Here is an 18724-nt window from a genome sequence, read left to right as displayed (position 1 = left end):
ATGCATCTACCTCCCGTTTAAATGATCTTGCCTCCACCTTCCAGGTGAAAGAATTCCAGAGATACAAAACAATACGATATGATAGAGCTTTATTTATCCCAGGAGGGAAATTGGTCTGCCAACAGTCATAAAACACAACAAGATACATGAAACATGAAATTAAAGTGACGAGTCCAGGATTGGAGATGTGCAAAGATTGGGGTGGGGGGGCGGGGCGGGGGGGGTCTGGGGGATGAAGGGGAGTAAGTTTACCCCACGGCAGAAAGGGGAGGTTGCACAGTTTGATAGCCACAGGGAGAAGACCTCCTGTGGCGTCTGTGCTGCATCTTGGAGGAACCAGTCTGTTGCTGAATTTGCTCCTCAGGTTGATCAGTGTGTCATGGAGAGGGTGAACTGTATCGTCCAAGATGCTCCGCAGTTTGAGGAGCATCCTCCTCTCCAAGACCATCACCAGTGAACCCAAGTCCACCCCCAGGTCGGAACCTGCCTTCCTGGTGACCTTGTTAATTCTGTTCTTCACCCTGCTACCCCAGCACACGACAGCGTATAAGATGGCACTGGTCACCACCGATTGATAGAACATATGCAGCATCTTACTGCAGACGTTGAAAGAGCGGAGCCTCCTCAGAAAGTAGCCAGCTCTGTCCCTTCTTATACAGTGTCTCAGCGGTCCATTTTACCCCCCCCCCCCCCCCCCCCTCCTTTACATAGAAAAGCCCTCTCTCTTCAACTAGGGAACCAACAACAGTTTAGTATTGTGAATGATGAAATATTGATTTGAGGACATTTGATAAATAGATTTGTTTTTAAAAAAAAAGATTTTTAAAGAATTGGTAAAGTTGTTCAGATGTGAACTATTTTTAAAGTATGCAGTACAAACTCACGTAGTTTTACTCTCGCTTTTCTCTGGCATCATTATCAGTTGTGTCAGCTATACTTTTTTACCCTCCATCCTAAACAGACATTCTCTTTCTTCTTTCCACCAATTCCCCTCTGTAACTTGAAACACTTTTTTTCTTACTTTTCCACTGATGATAGTCATCGACTTGAAATGTTCTCCTCACACATGCTGCCTGACTTCTTGACCTCTATCTCCAGCCTTTTTTTGTTTTTCTACTAAATAGTACATTTCTTTAAAACATGCAAAGGCTCACAATCTGGAATGTTAAAAATGTCAGTTTAGTATTTGTGCCATTTTCCTTTTCATTAGTTGGTACATTGCATATCAAAGGAACAACCAATTTAAATTCCATGTCAACAAAGTAAAATATGCACATATGTGAGACTTTGCATTTGTAACTATTTTTCATGAATAGTAAATATCATGAAAAATTAAATACTGTGTGAATTATAGGGTCATAGCAGGTAAACAGGCCCTTCAGCCTACCATATCTGTGTTGGCCATCAAGTACCTGTCTTATACCATTCCTGTTTTCCAGCATTCAGCCCATGTTTTCTCTGCAATAGGTATTTGAAATGCCTGTCTAAATATTGTGAAAGCACATGCCTCCTCACCACCTCAGACAGTGCATTCCAGATTTCAACCGCCTTTAATGTGGAAAATATGGATAGGAAGACCTCGTACCTTGTGCCAATGCAACAAATTCCTACAGTGTTATCTACATTTATCTTTTTTACATCTTCAAAGCAGCTGTAAAAAGTGGCCTGTTGGAACAGCATCAATTCTATCACTGCTGTTACATTTTAAGGAATGCTGTATATGTGTGTTGGATTACTCTTTCATTTCTACTTCATTTGGTTGTTTTTGCATTCCCATGTTGGCTATATTCAAAAGCAAATACATTTTTAGAATCATCAAAAGAGCTAAGCAGCTGCAACAGTTTCCAGATGTATCTCTTTCTCTCTTTCCTGTCCCACCCATTCCTTCATTGACCCGTGTCACCGAAAATAAAATCAACAGTTCTTAGTACATCTATGCTGTATCATTGAATGATAGAAATTGGTAGCATAGAAGGTGACCGTTCAGCCAATCTTATCCAGGCCACTCAATAAAAAGAGCTGGGTAGGCCATCCTCACTTTCCATTTCCTGGTACAAAGCAGTTTGACTGCTCATCGTTGCACCTTTTGAAATGAGACATGCATTTCCACCGTTGTCCGTTTCAAACCCCAGCCTGTAACAGACTTCCAATCACAAAAACATCTGTCCACCCACTAATTATTTTGCCTGAATTAATTTTGGATCCAGCTCTCCACTTTGTCGTGTGTCTCATAGGCTTTTACTTTTCTAAATCAATGTGCCTTATGGTACTTTGTCACATATTTTGTAATATATTGGAGACTTGCTACTTATGTATGAATGCATCTTAGCCAAAATGCAACTTGTATTTAATGAAAAAGTCTCAAATTGTCACATGCAGGAATTGGCGAGAAAGATTCCATTCTAAGATTCTGATCTGGGGCTTACTGTCAGTAAGGGTGCTGGAAACACTGTCAATTGCAGCTTTCAAGAGTGAATGAGATGGGCAATTGATCCAAGATGTTTTGCCAGGCTACAGGGAATGGGACTGAATAGCCTCAGCATGGACTCAATTAACCAAATGGTTTTCATCTGTAACTTACTAAACCTAGAATCTTATGTACGTCATTCAATACAGTACCCTTCATTAAACCCTGAGGTTACCTCTTCAGAAAATTCAATCAGGCGCGTCAGATGTGATTGTTCAACTGGGTATCCTTGTATATCTTATGTTTGTGTAGACTATCCTTAATTATCTTTTGACTATTATGATTTGCACTGTCACTTGGAATTATTTCTGATCAGTCTTTTTTTTAAACTCTTTTCAAATAATGATATCATTTTAATATTCTTTTTGTCCTCCAACATAATTTCTGGTCCCAAAGAGAATGACGGTCAAAATCTTCACACATTAGCAATCTTGTCCTCCTATAAATATTCCTCAGGTCAAGATGTTGGAAAATGATAGAACCACCCCTGCTGCTTGGTAACCAGGCCTGGTGTTTTTTTAAATTGCTAAAAGATGCTGGATCACTCTTTATTCTCTATCATGTACAAAATGTCATGCACATTGTTTTCACATCAGTTGCTTCGCCTGTATAGTTGATTCTTTAATCATGGTAGTGCAAAACTTAAGTTGGAACCATAGCCACGTTTCATGCCCTCACTATAAGATTACGATTTTATTATCTGATAGCCTTATCGTATTCTTACCTGGACTTCCCGTATGAATCTGCATCGCCAGGCTTGAATGCCTGAGACCTGCAGGAAAAATGCTCCCCATGTTGGGGGAGTCCAGAACCAGGGGTCACAGTTTAAGAATATGGGTTAGGTCATTTAGGACTGAGATGAGGAAGAATATTTTCATCAAAAGAGTTGTGAATCTGTGGAATTATCTGCCACATAAGGCAGTGGAGGCCAACTCATTGGATGTTTTGAAGAAATAGTTAGATTTAGCTCTTGGAGCTAACTGATTTAAGGGATGGTATGGTATATCTTTATTGTCATTTCCTGAGTATTCGCATACCCAGAGGAAACAAAAAAACGTTGCTCAACCAGTGTCCATTCAGTGTGCATGAAAAATAAATAGAAATTAAAAAAAATACATGTATCATGAACAAATTTAACACTCTACTAAACATTCAACAGGCGTTCCGACCGGCAGCGGCACAACAGTGGCTCTGCTGCAGTGTGGGGGTTTGTGCGCGGTACTTGGCAGGGGGCAAAGTCCATTTAGCAGTTTTATAGCCTATGGGAAGAAGCTGAGGAGCATCCTGCTGGTTTTGCAGCTAATGCTCCTGTACCTCTTCCCAGATGGCAGGATGGAGAAAATGTCATGCGATGGGTGGTAGGGGTCTTTGATGATGGAGATGGCTCTGCTGATACATCTCTTCCTGTATATGTCCAGCAGGAAGGGGAGTGGAGCACCAATAATCCTGCTGGCGGTCTTCACTATCCTGTCTAGTTGGTGCCGTTCGTACGCCTTGCAGCTCCCGAACCAGGAAGTGATGCCGTAGGTCAATGTGCTCTCGACAGTCCACCTATAAAAAGTCCGTAGGTGTGTAGTGGGGAGACCTGCTTTACGTAGTCTTCGGAGAGGGTGAAGTCGCTGCTGGGCTCTCTTGACCAGAGCTGTGGTGTTGGCCGTGGACGTCAGGTCATCAGACAGATGTAGTCCTAGGAACTTCATGCTGCTGACCCTTTCCACATCAGCTCCGTCGATGTGCAGAGGTGTATGGTGTTGTTTCCCCGCCCTCCTGAAGTCAACCACCATCTCCTTAGTTTTTCCCACGTTAAGAATGAGGTTGTGGGATTTGCACCAACCTGTGAGCAGCTCCACCTCCATCCTGTATGCCGATTCATCATTGTCACTGATGAGACCCACCACTGTTGTGTCATCAGCGAACTTGTTGATGAAGTTGTTATTGAGTCTGGCAGTACAGTCGTGTGTCAGCAGACTAAACAGAAGGGGGCTTAGGACACAGCCTTGGGGTGAGCCAGTGCTCACGGCTATGGTTTTTGATGTCCTACTGCCCACCCTGACTGTCTGCTGCCGTTGCGACAGAAAGTTCAGGACCCAGTTGCATGTGCCAGCATCAACCCCCAATAGCTCCAACTTCTCCACCAGCTGCTGCGGAATGATTGTATTGAAAGCAGAGCTGAAGTCTATGAAGAGGATCCTGGCATAGGTATTTTTCCGATCGAGATGTGACAATACGAGGTTCAGTGTTATTGAGTCTGCGTCCTCTGTGGATCGGTTGGCTCTGTAGGCGAACTGCAGTGGGTCTAGGTCGGCAGGTAGACTATTTTTGATGTGCTGCATAACTAGTCGCTCAAAACACTTCATTACAATGGGTGTTAGGGCCACTGGTCGAAAGTCATTATGGCAGGCTGGGTTTGGTTTCTTCGGGACAGGGACGATGGTGGCACTCTTAAGACAGTTGGGCACTACTGCCTGGCTGAGTGAGATGTTAAAAATGTCTGTGAAGACATCTTTCAGTTGCTCGGCACAGTCTCTTAAAACGCATCCAGGAATGTTGTCCGGCCCTGCAGCTTTGCGTGGATTGACGCTGGCAAAGGCCTTTTTAACTCCGGCTGCGGACAGCCTGAGCGACTGGTCACTGGGAGATGGCAGTAGTGCACGTGTCTGGGTGCTGTTTTTAACCTCAAACCGTGCGTAGAACTCGTTCAGTTCATCTGGTAGGGAGGGGTTGTTTTGGCATATCCGCAGCGGGGGGGGGCTTGTAGTCAGTGATGGTATGAAATCCCTGCCACAAGCGACGTGTGTCTTTGTCATTTGCGAAGTGGCTATTGAGTTTTTGTCCGTACAGCCTCTTCGCTTCCCTGATCCCCCGGGATAGGTTACCCCTTGCCAGTTTGTATGCTGCGTTGTCCCCAGATTTGAATGCCGCATTCCGGATTCTCAGTAGGGAACACACTTCCCCAGTTAGCCAAGGTTTCTGATTGGCACGCCTCCTGATGGTTTTTACCACCGTTACATCCTCAATACATTTATTGATGTATGCGATGACGGATTCTGTATATTCTTGGAGGTTGATGCCACTGTCATCTGTTGCTGCCTCTCTGAAAATGGCCCACTGTGTGGTTTCAAAACAGTCTTGTAGTGCTGCCGTAGCTCCCTGTGGCCATGTTCTGACTTCTTTGACCGTTGGCCTGTCCTGTTTCACCCTGGGTCTGTATGCAGGTGTGAGCATAACCGCTAGGTGGTCAGAGTTGCCGATATGGGGGAGGGGGGCTGCTTTATATGCATCTTTAATGTTGGTGTACACCAGATCTAGTTTGTTCTTCCCCCTGGTTGCAATGTTCACATGCTGGTAGAATTTAGGCAGAACAGATGTAAGACTTGCCTGGTTGAAATCCCCAGCTGCCATGAAGAAAGCATCTGGATGTTCCCTCTGCTGCTCACTGATGTTGTTGTAGAGCACTGTCATAGCATCCTTCACGTCCGCGCTCGGTGGTACATAGACAGCCGTTATGAAGACAGCTGTTAGTTCCCTTGGTAAGTAGAAGGGTCGGCATTTCACAGTCATTAGCTCCACGTGGGGTGAGCAGTAAGTGGAAATCACCACAGCATCCCGGCACCATGGGGAAAAAGAAGGAACGGGGTACTGATATGAACTGAGTCGTTTTATCAACGATTCATTACATTAGATTTATGTTGGCTCTATCAGTCATTTGATATTGCACATCCAAATAATTTAACTGGGTAAATCTTTATACTTTGTTGAATGGAAAGCATTGGTGAATACTATAAAGTGATTCATAAGAACAGCACGGTCCATTGTTTTTCTTTCTTTTTTCTTTGAAATTTGGTGTTTACGGTGGCAAGACAGAAAGGACATCCAGTGGTTAGAAAAGAACATAGAGTTTCAAAAATATAATATTTACTAAGAAAAGGCAGATTACCCTTTATATATATTTTAAAAACAGTTAATTATTCTTGTCCTTTTGGCATTCTGAGCAGTGGTTCTGAGACCTATTTTTGTCACTAAGTTATTTTGCAGAGGATGGCCACATGACTCAAATGAAAATGGTTCACAGCTATTGGTATCCAAAAATCAGGAATGCTGGCAGTGGAAGTAAAACCAAGCCTACAAATGAGAGAAACATTGGAGATAAATTTGGCCTGGAACATTTGGAGCACCACAGGAGAGGAACAAAACTGACTACAATGTTGAGACAAAGTTACCAGGGAATTATGGAAACGTTAAGAAGAATTAAGCAACAGCTATTGATCTAGATAGTTTATTTTGTAATCTCCAATAATTATTAAATATCGTCAACTACAGTCTATTTATTCATGGTTAATATTTAAAAATATGTGATAGTGGGGGAAATGGCATGTTGATTATACATTTAAATATTAATTATTGGGGTATAAACGACTAATTTGAGACATTGCAAATAGGCTAGATGGGGAGAATTTTAAACCAAAGGTTGTCTATGAGTATATATGGGATTATAGGCCATATCTTAAATGGGCAGAGAAATGGAAGCTGGAGTTAAATCCGAGCAAGTGTGAGTTGCACATTGGGAGGGAAATAAGGTGGAAGTATGTACCTAATGTCAAGGGTGTTTTATTGTAAATCTATTCCGAAACAGAACAATGAAATTCTTACTTGCAGCAGCACTGAGCCTAGACATTACAGTTTTCAGGCTCTTGTACCTTCTTCCTGATGGCAGGACAGAAATAAGAGTGTGGCCAAGGTGGCATGGGTCTCTGCTGTCTGCTTTTTTGAAACAGCAACTCTTATAAATCCTTTTGATGGTGGGGAGGTCAGTACGCATGATGGACTGGGCAGTGTTCACCAATTTTTGCAATTTTTTTCGTTCATGGGCATTCAAGTTGCCGAATCAGGCTTTGATGCAATCAGTCAATATACTCTCTACTGTACACCTGTGGGGTTTCAAAAGATTATTTGTTGACATATCAAATTTCCTCAATCTTCTAAGGAAGTAGTGTCATTGGTGGGCTTTCTTTATGGTTTGATCCTCATTTATTAATTTACTAACATATTGACTTAGTCTTCTAGCTAGTGTTTTTGCTAATATTTTTTGATCCGTATTTAATAAAGCAATAGCTCTATATGAGCCTGGTTCTTCTATATCTTTATCTTTTTTAAGTATTAATGTGATCGTTGACTCTGCTAGTGTTTCAGGTAAGATTTGTTCTTTAAAAGCGTATGTATACATTTTCTGTAGACGTGGTGTAACTATGTCGTAAAAACATTTATAAAATTCATTACTGAATCCGTCTGGTCCTGGTGTTTTTCCATTCTTAAGTGTGTTTATTGTGTCTTCTATTTCCTTAGATGTAATTTGTGCTCCCAGTTCCTCTTGTTCCTTCAGTTCTAGTTTTGGAAGGTTACAATTGGGCGCATATATGTTTACCAAGTTGCCGAATCAGGCTGTGATGCAATCAGTCAATATACTCTCAACTGTACACCTGTGGGGTTTCAAAAGATTATTTGTTGACATATCAAACTTCCTCAATTCTTCTAAGGAAGTAGTGTCATTGGTGGGCTATCTTTATGATTGCATCAATGTGCCGGGCCTAGGACAGATCTTCAGAAACATGGACGCCCAGGAATTGATATTTTTGACTCAAGTGCCTGTCCCACTTGGGCAACCTAATTGGCGAGTTTAGATGAGTTTGAAAAAATGACATGTTGAAGACCTCATTCGACTATATAGAAGACCTCCTTCGACCTCCTTTGACTATGTTGAAGACCAGCTTCAACTAGCTATGACTAACTTCGGGAAAATTGGCCACCGAATAGTGGAGAGTGAAGACGACCTCCTTCGATCTCCCTTCGAATATGATGAAGACTATCTACGACTACCTTCGACTACTCTCGATTACCTACTACTAACATTACGACCTACTAGGACTAAAACTACGAGTAAAAAAAGTATCAATTTTTTACATGGCGACCATTTTTTATTCGCTGGCATTTTTTGGCATGGTGGCATGGTGACTAAAATTAGAGCACATGGTATTGGGGGTAGGGTGTTGACATAGATAGAAAATTAGTTGGAAGACCGGAAGCAAAGTGTAGGAGTGAACGGGTCCTTTTCAGAATGGCACGCTGTGGCGAGTGGAGTGCCGCAAGGCTCGGTGTTGGGGCCGCAACTGTTTACCATATATATTAATGATTTGGATGAGGGAATTAGGAGCAACACTAGCAAGTTTGCGGATGACACAACGCAGGGTGGCAGTGTGAACTGTGAAAAGGATGTTAGGAGGTTGCAGGGTGACCTGGACAGGTTGAGTGAGTGGGCAGATGCGTGGCAGGTGCAGTATAATATAGATAAATGTGAGGTTATCCACTTTGGCGGCAAAAACAAGGGGGCAGATTATTATCTCAATGGAGTTAGGTTAGGTAAGGGGGAGGTACAGCGAGACCTGGGTGTCCTTGTACACCGGTCACTGAAAGTTGGCGTGCAGGTACAGCAGGCAGTGAAGAAAGCTAATGGAATGTTGGCCTTCATAACAAGATGATTTCAGTATAGTAGTAAAGAGGTTCTTCTGCAGTTGTATAGGGCTCTGGTGAGACCACATCTGTAGCATTGTGTACAGTTTTGATCTCCTAATTTGAGGAAGGACCCTTGCGATTGAGGCAGTGCAGCGTAGGTACACGAGATTGATCCCTGGGATGGCGGGACAGTCATATGAGGACAGATTGAAAAGACAATGCTTGTATTCACTGGAGTTTAGAAGGATGAGAGGGAATCTTATAGAAACATATAAAATTATAAAAGGACTGAATAAGCTAGATGCAGGAAAAATGTTCCCAATGTTGCGCGAGTCCAGAACCTGGGGCGGTCAGTTAAAACTGAGGTGAGAAAAAACTTTTTCACCCAGAGAGTTGTGAATTTATGGAATTCCCTGCCACAGAGGGCAGTGGAGGCCAAGTCACTGGATGGATTTAAGAGAGAGTTTGTTAGAGCTCTAGGGACTAGTGGAGTCAAGGGGCTAGTGGTCAAGGGATATGCTCTAGGGGCTAGTGGAGTCAAGGGATATGGGGAGAAGGCAGGCACGGGTTATTGATCGGGGACGATCAGCCATGATCACAATGAATGGCGTGGCTGGCTCGAAGGGCCGAATGGCCTACTCCTGCACCTATTTTCTATGTTTCTATGTTTAACATATTGAAAAAAACGCCGCGACCTAGCTGAGGCCTTGAGTATACGGAGACTACTCTCGAGGCTGAAGGAGAGCTACGAAGACCTCCTACGACCTTGTGGCGACCATGCTGTGAGAATGAGTTGAGGGCAAACTCGCCAGAACGCGCGGATTAGGTCGCCCAAGTGGGACAGGGTGCCCATCGATGAAGACAGGTTTGTGGATCCTTGTCCTTCGTCCAAAGTCAACAATCAGTTCCTTAGTTTTACTGAGAGCAAGATTGTTGTTCTGACACCATTCGGTCAGTCAATCGATCTCCCTCCTATACTCTGACTTGCCATCATCTGTAATTCGTCTAATAATGGTGTAGTCAGCAAATTTGGATTTAAAGTTGGAACTTTAAAGGAGATGTACGGAGAGCGGCTTCATGCAGTGGTGGGTGCCTGGAACGTGCTGCTTGAGTTAGTCGTGGAGGCAGATATGATAGGATCATTTCAAATGTTTTTGGATAGGCACCTGTATCTGTTGGGTATTGAGGGATATGATCATGTGCAGGCAGAGGAGATTAGTTTAACTTGACATCATGTTTGCAATAGATATTGTGGGCTAAAGGGCCTCTTTCTGTGCTGTGCTGTTGTCTGTCCTGTGTTACAGAAGTGATGAGAGAATGTGAGATGCTACTTGAAATTGAGGTCAACTTGCACCTGCTGCCTTTGTTCTTGTGATTGTGGGGATTGTGGTTTTGGGAAACATTGCAAAAGAAACAAATCATTATAGTGGATGGATTTTCTAGATGATAATGTTCCTACGGTGTGCCAATAGCAGTGAAGGGAATTGATATTTATGCAATGGAAATGTGTTGATCAAGTGAGTTTATTTTTCTTGGGTGTTATCTGAGTATTGTTTTGTGCGCACCCGACAAGCACATGGAGAATATTCCATCACACCTCTGGCATTTATCTTGTAGCTGGTGGACAAGTTTAGAAAATAACATGAGTTCCTCGCCATGCATTAACAGTAGCTGTTAGTTTCTGGTGATCTTCCAATAGTGGAGGATTTAGTGATGAAAATGTAATTGTCATGGAGATGCTCATCAATTGGTGTTGGTCATTGCTTGACACTTTGGTAACATAATGTTACTTGCCCATTTTCAGCTTGCATTTGGACATCATCCGTGTATTGCTGCATGTAGATGTGGACTGTTTCATCATCTGAAAAATGTATCCAAATGCAGAAATCATCAGCCAACAGCTTCTCTCTAACCCTGCATTGTATGAAAAATAATCAATGAAATGAATTAAAGTTGTTTACCCATGGGCACAGCATGGATACAGTAAGTTGGTGTTGATGTGCAAACTAAGATGATTTCTCCACCTCATAAATGCAACCACTTTTCTTTGTGCCAAGTGCAATTCTGGCTACAAGGGGTCTTCTGTTTACTTGTAGACTTCTTTTTTATTAGACTGCCCTGCTCCATCCTTGGTTTAATGTGGCCTTGTAAGATAAGACATTTCTATGTCACATTTAGATTCAAACTCTAGGGCCAAGGGATTCTGGCAGATCTAACATATCATGTTAGTAAGCAGGCAGCTCGTGTTTGATTGCTTTGCTTATAACTTCTATCATTACTTAGCCAATTATTGTGAATTAGCTAATGAGATGATAATTGCCCTTGCTGGATTTGGCCAACTTTTCTGGACGTGTCACACTCTGATCTGTCTTTTTCTATTGCTCGGTGATTAACAACGCTGGTGCTTGACTAGATGCAAAGCTGGTTCAGAGACAAATCTTTCTATAGGTGGATATAGGATTAGTAATCTTTAGTGAAGTCAGTCTTTTATTTATGTTTCTTTGAGTGAAATTGGTTGCTAATACTTTAGCTTTACCTTTTTTAATTTGGTTCAATGGTTTCTTTAATATCAAGTTTACTAAAGTACAGTTAAATACTTTTTTTGCAAACAGATCAGCAAGACAATCTCCGCACATAAGCACAAAGTACAGTTTGTACAGAATATACAGAACAGCTCATTGAATTTCATATGCAAGAGGCACCATTTTGTTTCTGTTTGGTTCGGTTACCTTTATAGTTGTGGATCCTCTATCACTTTCCTCTGTCCATTAGTTGCATTGATACAATTTTTCGTCACAATACTGTTAGTCTATCTATCCTTCATCCTTTATTGTCATCTTGCAAAGCAACAGTTTTTTTTTGTTTTTTTTTAAATTTTATTTTTATTAGAAGTACGGTAAATTACAATCCTACACAACACATATATCTTAATACATTTTTTGTACCGCTTCATTTTTTTTGAGCTTTAAGAAAAAGGTAGAAGTAAGGAAAGTAAAGAAAGTGCAAGAGAGTCGTGCAGTGCAAGAGTGTTGGGAAAAGAAAGCCCCTTAGGAAAGAAGTTAGAGAAGGAAGTAAAGTGAGAAAATAGACCCTAGAAAAGAAAGAGAGAGAAAATAGAAACAATCGCTCTATTATAACATTAAACTCCGCAGAAAGGGGACTACCAACCAAGTCTGTTTTTGTTATTTTACCTCCCGTTACCAGGTCCTGATACCACTTATTTATATATTTGTTTTTTTTTTTAATTACTATTGCACCTCATACTTGTAATAGGTCCAGAAACATAGACCACGTCTTTTGGAATTGGTCTGCTTTACCTGCTAGGAGGAATCTCATCTCTTCCAGATGTAATGTTTCAAACATATTTGATATCCACATTTTTATTGTTGGTGTCGGCGCATTTTTCCAGAATTTAAGTATAAGCTTTTTTCCCATTATTAGCCCGTAATTAAATAAATTCCTCTGAAACACGTTTAATTCAGGGTTATCTTCCGATATTCCGAAGATAATCCATTCTGGTTTTGGTACCAGTTTTATTTTGATCAATTTTGAAAAAATATCAAATATTTCATACCAGAATTTTTGGATTTTTGTACAAAAAACAAAAGAGTGCGCTATGGTAGCTTCTTGACACAGGCATTTATCACAGATTGGTGAAACATTAGGGAAGATTTTATTTAATTTAGTTTTTGAATAATATAATCTATGTAATGTTTTAAATTGGATGAGCGTATGTCGTACGTTGATCGAACATTTATGCACCTGTAGTAAATGATTATCCCAGGTCTCTTTTGAGATTTTTATAGCTAATTCTTGTTCCCAATCTTTTCTAATTCCATCTGTTGTGGGTATTTCTATGTTTAAAATGATATTATATAGGTACGATATTAAATTAGCTGATTCCGCCTTGGTCTTCATTGCTTCATCCAATAAGTCGGAAGGCATATCATGATAGTCTTTTGTGTGTTTTTTCAGATAATCACAAATTTGAAGATATTTAAAATATTGGTTATTTTTCAAATTATATTTCAGTTGTAGTTGTTGAAATGATAGTAAATTCCCCAATTCATACAGATCTTCGAGCGTTTTAATTCCCATTCTTTCCCATTGTATAAATGATTTGTCTATGATTGATGGTTTAAACGATGGATTATTGACTATTGGTATTAAAAGAGATAGGTTTCTTAATTTTAAATTCTGTTTTATTTGTTTCCATGTTCTTATTGTGTTATGTATAATTGGATTTTTATTATAATTTTTATTATTCAAATTTATTGGTGAGAGGATGGTCGCTCCTATATTACTCGGGGAGCAGTCCCCTTTTTCCATTACCATCCAGTCCGCCTGCTGTGCAGAATTATCCAGCAGGTGAATCATATTTTTAATATTTACTGCCCAATTATAATACATAAAATTAGGGAGCGCTAGACCCCCCAGCTCTTTTCGTTTATTAAGGTGTGCTATTTGTATTCTATGGGATTTATAATCCCATATAAAATTTGTAATGTCTGAGTCCAATTTTTTAAAAAACTTTTTTGGGAGATATATAGGTATTGATTGAAATAGGTATAGAATTTGTGGTAAGAAAACCATTTTAATAGCATTTATTCTGCCTATTAAGGACATCGGAAGTGTTTTCCAGAATTTAATCAAATTATTCAATTTCTTGAGTAAGGGATTATAATTGGCTTTAAACATATCCTGGTAATTTCTAGTAATTTCAATTCCCAAATATTTGAATTTTTCTGTAGCTATTTTAAAGGGAAATTTCCGAAGATGTGTTGAGTCTTTTGGTTTTATCGACATAATTTCACTTTTGTTCCAATTTATTCTATATCCCGAAAAGGATCCAAAGTCCTCAATTAAATTTAATATGTTTGGTATACTAATTTGTGGTTTTGTGATGTACAGTAGTACATCATCGGCATATAGGGATATTTTATTCTTTGAGTATTTTGTATTATAACCATGAATATCCGGATGTGTTCTTATTTTTTCAGCAAGGGGTTCAATTACCAAAGCAAATAACAGCGGTGATAATGAGCATCCTTGTCTATTGCCCCTTGATAGTTCAAATTTCGAGGATAAAATATTATTAGTTAATATTCTAGCCGTAGGTTTGTTATATAATAGTTTTATCCATGCGATAAAGTTTTCTCCCAATTGGAATTTTTGCAATACTTTAATCATATAATCCCATTCTACTTGATCAAACGCTTTTTCTGCGTCCAGTGAGATAATAGATAACTCTTGGTCGTGAGATTTATGTGAGTGCATTATGTTAAGCAAACGTCTCAGATTATTGAATGAGTGTCTCTTAGGTATAAATCCTGTTTGATCTCCATTTATTAATCTACTAACGTACCTGCTTAGTCTACTGGCTAGTGTTTTCGCTATTATTTTTTGATCCGTATTTAACAAAGCAATAGCTCTATATGAGCCTGGTTCTTCTATGTTTTTGTCTTTTTTAAGTATTAATGTGATCGTTGATTCTGCTAATGTTTCGGGTAAGCTTTGCTCTTTAAAAGCGTATGTATACATTTTCTGTAATCGTGGGGTAACTATATCGTAAAAGGCTTTATAGAATTCACTACTGAATCCGTCTGGTCCTGGTGTTTTGCCATTCTTTAGTGTTTTTATTGTGTCTTCTATCTCCTTAGAAGTAATTGTTGCTCCCAGTTCCTCTTGTTCCCTCAATTCTAATTTTGGGAGGTTACAATTTTCCAGAAATTCTGAAATTTTATTATTATCTATTGACGTTTTAGATGTATATAGATTTTCGTAAAATTGAGCAAATCTTTTATTGATATCTTTGGGTAATGTTAATAATTCCCCACTATCTGATTTAATCTTTAGTATTGCATTCTCTTTTTCCCGTTTTTTCAACTGGCGTGCTAAGAGTTTGTGGGGTTTGTCCCCGAATTCAAAGTGTTCTTGTTTTGTAACTTGGAATAGTGTTATAACTTTCTCTGACAATAATTTATTCAGCTTGAATTTCAATAATAGGATTTTATTATGTTTATCCATAGTTGGATCTTTAGCATTATCTGTATCTAATTGTTTTATTTGTTCTTCTAAATGTCTTTGTTCTTTCTTATTCTTTTTATTTTGATAAGCTTGAAATGAAATAATGACTCCTCTAATAAATGCTTTAAAGGATTCCCATAATAGCGTGGGGGATATATCTGGTGTATCATTTATCTCAAAGAATAAGTCCATCTGTTTTTTTAGATATATACTCCCTTGTGGGTCTTTTAAAAGTTGCGAATTAAACCTCCAAAACGATTTATTCATAGACATTCCTTCTAATTTTAAAACAAAGGTTAAAGGAGAGTGATCTGAAATCGCATTAATGTGGTATTTAGGATTCATAGTGTGTGTAATTAATTTTGTATCCACAAGAAAATAGTCTATCCGTGAATATGTTTTATGCACCGTTGAATAGAACGAGTAGTCCCTTCCCGTCGGATTTGCAATCCTCCATACATCTGCTATATTTGTGTTTTCCATATATGTATGTAAGAGTTCACTGGTTTTAGATTTCATATTACCTTTTTGTTTTTGCATCGATTTATCTAAATAAGGGTCTAAAACACAGTTGAAGTCTCCTCCAATTATAACATTTTGATAATTAAATTCTGCAATTATATTCAGAATTTTATTAAAAAATTGAGGGTTATCAAAGTTGGGCGCATATATATTTACCAGCGTAATTGGCGTATTATTGATCTCTCCTGCTACTATAAGATATCTCCCTTCCTTATCTGAAATAGTATTCTTTGATTTAAATGGAATTCCTTTACGGATAATAATTGCAGTACCTCTAGATTTAGAAGTGAACGAAGAGTGAAATGTTTGGCCTATCCAGTTAGCCCTCAATCTCGTCTGATCTTGATGTTTAAGATGCGTTTCCTGTAGGAACGAAATGTCCGTGTTGTATGCTTTCAACTGAGCTAGTATCTTGCCCCTTTTAATAGGTTCATTAATACCCCTTATATTCCAACTACATAGTGTGACTCCTCCCATTTTCCTTTGATTGTCGTCATACATTTTTACCAATTTTAATGACCTTACTTATTATGGTGCATCCATACCTCAGGACTCTGGTTGTTTTGGAAGCATTTATATTATAGACTTTCTTGGTAGTTCCCCTCTGCGATTGTCCTTGAAAAAAAAACACATAAATGTGACATATTGTGATAAAAAAAAAAAAGTATATAGAATAAATGTACGGTGTCTGGATTTCCGACACCGTAGTGAGTGGCCCACTCGTCTGTGGGATACGACATCAATATTGCTTCCGGCGTAGCTGTTATGAGGTTAGCCCCGCTGAATTTATTACTCATAACCAAGGGGGTAGGTACCGTTTCCAAATCAGTTCTATTTCATCCCATTGCAGTATATATATATATATATATATGTTTCATTCCGACTTATCAAATCTAATCAAATATTCAGTTACATATATTCCTCTCTCTTTATCTCTTAACTATTTGTAATTGGTTTTAGTATTGTTAAAAGTGAGCTGTTCGTTGAAAGGGTTAACCAGAGTCAGGCTCCTGGAATTAAGCCAGGTGCCTGAGTTTCTTCCCCTCCCCACTCGAGCTGCGGAACCTGTGAGATTACAATGTTATCTGCGTTATAACACATATTTATCAATATCAGTTTATGTATTAGTATTGTTAGTTATTAATTACTAATAATTCTCTATACTTTGTAAGAGTCTGTAAAAATATGTAAGCCATGTGATGTTTTTCACTCTCTCTCAGCTTCAGCAGATCTGCATTCTTCTGTTATCAATGTTTCCTGGTTTAAGCATCGCATGTCCTTGAATTAAATTCGAGAGAAGATTATAATGTCTAGACAAGTCTCGTGGAAAATCTGTTGCGAATAGTCATTTTTAAAACTTGGTGTTATTCACTTTTTTCATTTTTCTACTAATATTCTTGTTGGGGGAATAAGCACATTAATTAGTTCATGACGTCTGGTAATCAATCTTCTTTTGTTACTGCCTTAGCCACGATTTCTTGAGCGTATTTAAGGGATTCTACCGGGTTAGTGAATGTTTTTGAGATTCCCTTGAAAGTGATACGCATCCTAGCCGGATAAAACACTCCACATATGACGCCCTTGACACCGTAGAGAGCTTCTCTGGTCTGTGAGAACTTTCTTCTCTTTTGCACAATCTCATAGGGGTAGTCCCGTAGAAGTTTAATAGAATCATCTCCATACATCATGTTCTCTCCGTGTTTAATTTTTTTCATCAGCGCTTCCACTGTTGGGATATCCCGAAGTTTGACTATAATCTGTCGTGGGTAGGCTTGTGCAAAGCAACAGTTGTACAGTGCAAAATGAGAAGATGGTTCCCAGGGAATACCGGAGCATCGCACATAAAACTTAAACATTTCAAGCATAAAATAAAAACAATAAAAAAAACAATCCAGTTCCTGATAAAACAGTACGAATAGTTTAAAAAAAGTGCAGGTAAAAACAGCAACATTAAAATACAGTCATAAAATGTTCAGGGCAGCTGATTTAAGTGGCCAGAGCCAGTGCCAGAGTTATTACTCAGTGCCAGTTATTAAATTATCTGTGCAAAAGCAGCAGAATCAAGTGGAGTTACTGTTTAGCAGCCTCACAGCCTGTGGAAGGAAGCTGTTTAGCAGTCTGGTTGTCCGGGCTTTGATGTTGCGGTATCTCTTTCCAGGTATTTCTATGGCAGGAGATATGCTTTGCTATGCTCAGTGCTTTTTTCAGGCAGCGGCTCTGGAACAGTTCTTGTACCGAGGGTAGGGAGACGCCAATGATCCTCTCTGCTCTCCTCACTACCCTCTATCATCTGAATCATTGATAATTGAATCACGTAGTTCTGCCTTTGATTTTGATCATTTACTGGGCATGAAGTCCTGTGTTACAGTTTTTAGCATGCCTATTGCTGGTGTAGGCATGTACAATGAATCAGAGTTGATCAATAGGGTTAACCTGCTGCAACCTGAAGGCCAATTATGCACTAAAGCAGTGAATGATCCCAGTGTGATACTCAACCTCCAAACAACACTCTCAAGGCTACTTTTAATGCATTCATTAAAGTAAGGTATCAGGTGGTGAAGTTAAGCTACTTTCAGAAATCTAGAAATGACTATTTGATTTTGAATTTATTTTATAAATAATGACATCAAACTCACTTCTACAGAAAAAAGCTACCCTTAAAAATTCAATGAAATTGAAAATCATTTGCTCATTGTAAAGTCTTGGTGCTAATTGATAAACTGATATAACATCAGCAAAATATTGTGTCCTTAATTGTGGAAATGTTTTGCAAGTGAATCTTTCGGAAGTGTTCTAGCACAAGCAAGGTAGAATTGTCAGTGTATTAAAGTCATTGGCCCTTGTAGCACTGAGTAATGCTTGTACTCTTGGCCAGACGGTAAAGCAAGCAAATTTCAAATGAAGTTCTAAGGCACAGGAAACGCACCACCCCCACTTCAAAGCATCTTTCGGCTCCTCCATTAAAGCACATTCTGTCCTCCACAATCCCCACTGGGATTTTTTTTTTTCGGTTCTTCTCAACCCCTACCCCACCTATTCCTCCAATTCACCCTTTATTTATTCCTTGCTCCTTCTATCTGCCTTCCATCTCCAGTTTCAGTTTACTTTATTGTCATCTATATTGAGGTACAGTGAAAAGCTTTTGTTGCGTGCTAACCAGTCAGCAGAAAGACAACACACGATTACAATCAATGCATTTAC

General features: G+C 39.4%; 1 protein-coding gene across 1 annotated transcript in view; it reads left to right on the top strand.

The window, feature by feature from the left end:
* The window catches only part of srfbp1 (serum response factor binding protein 1), a 233218-nt gene that overhangs the window by 67104 nt on the left and 147390 nt on the right, over positions 1 to 18724 (top strand). The gene's annotated exons all lie outside the window — the stretch shown is intronic.

Source organism: Leucoraja erinacea, chromosome 3 (assembly GCF_028641065.1).
Source record: "Leucoraja erinacea ecotype New England chromosome 3, Leri_hhj_1, whole genome shotgun sequence".
NCBI lineage: Eukaryota > Metazoa > Chordata > Chondrichthyes > Rajiformes > Rajidae > Leucoraja > Leucoraja erinaceus.
This window is presented reverse-complemented; position numbering and strand designations above follow the sequence as displayed.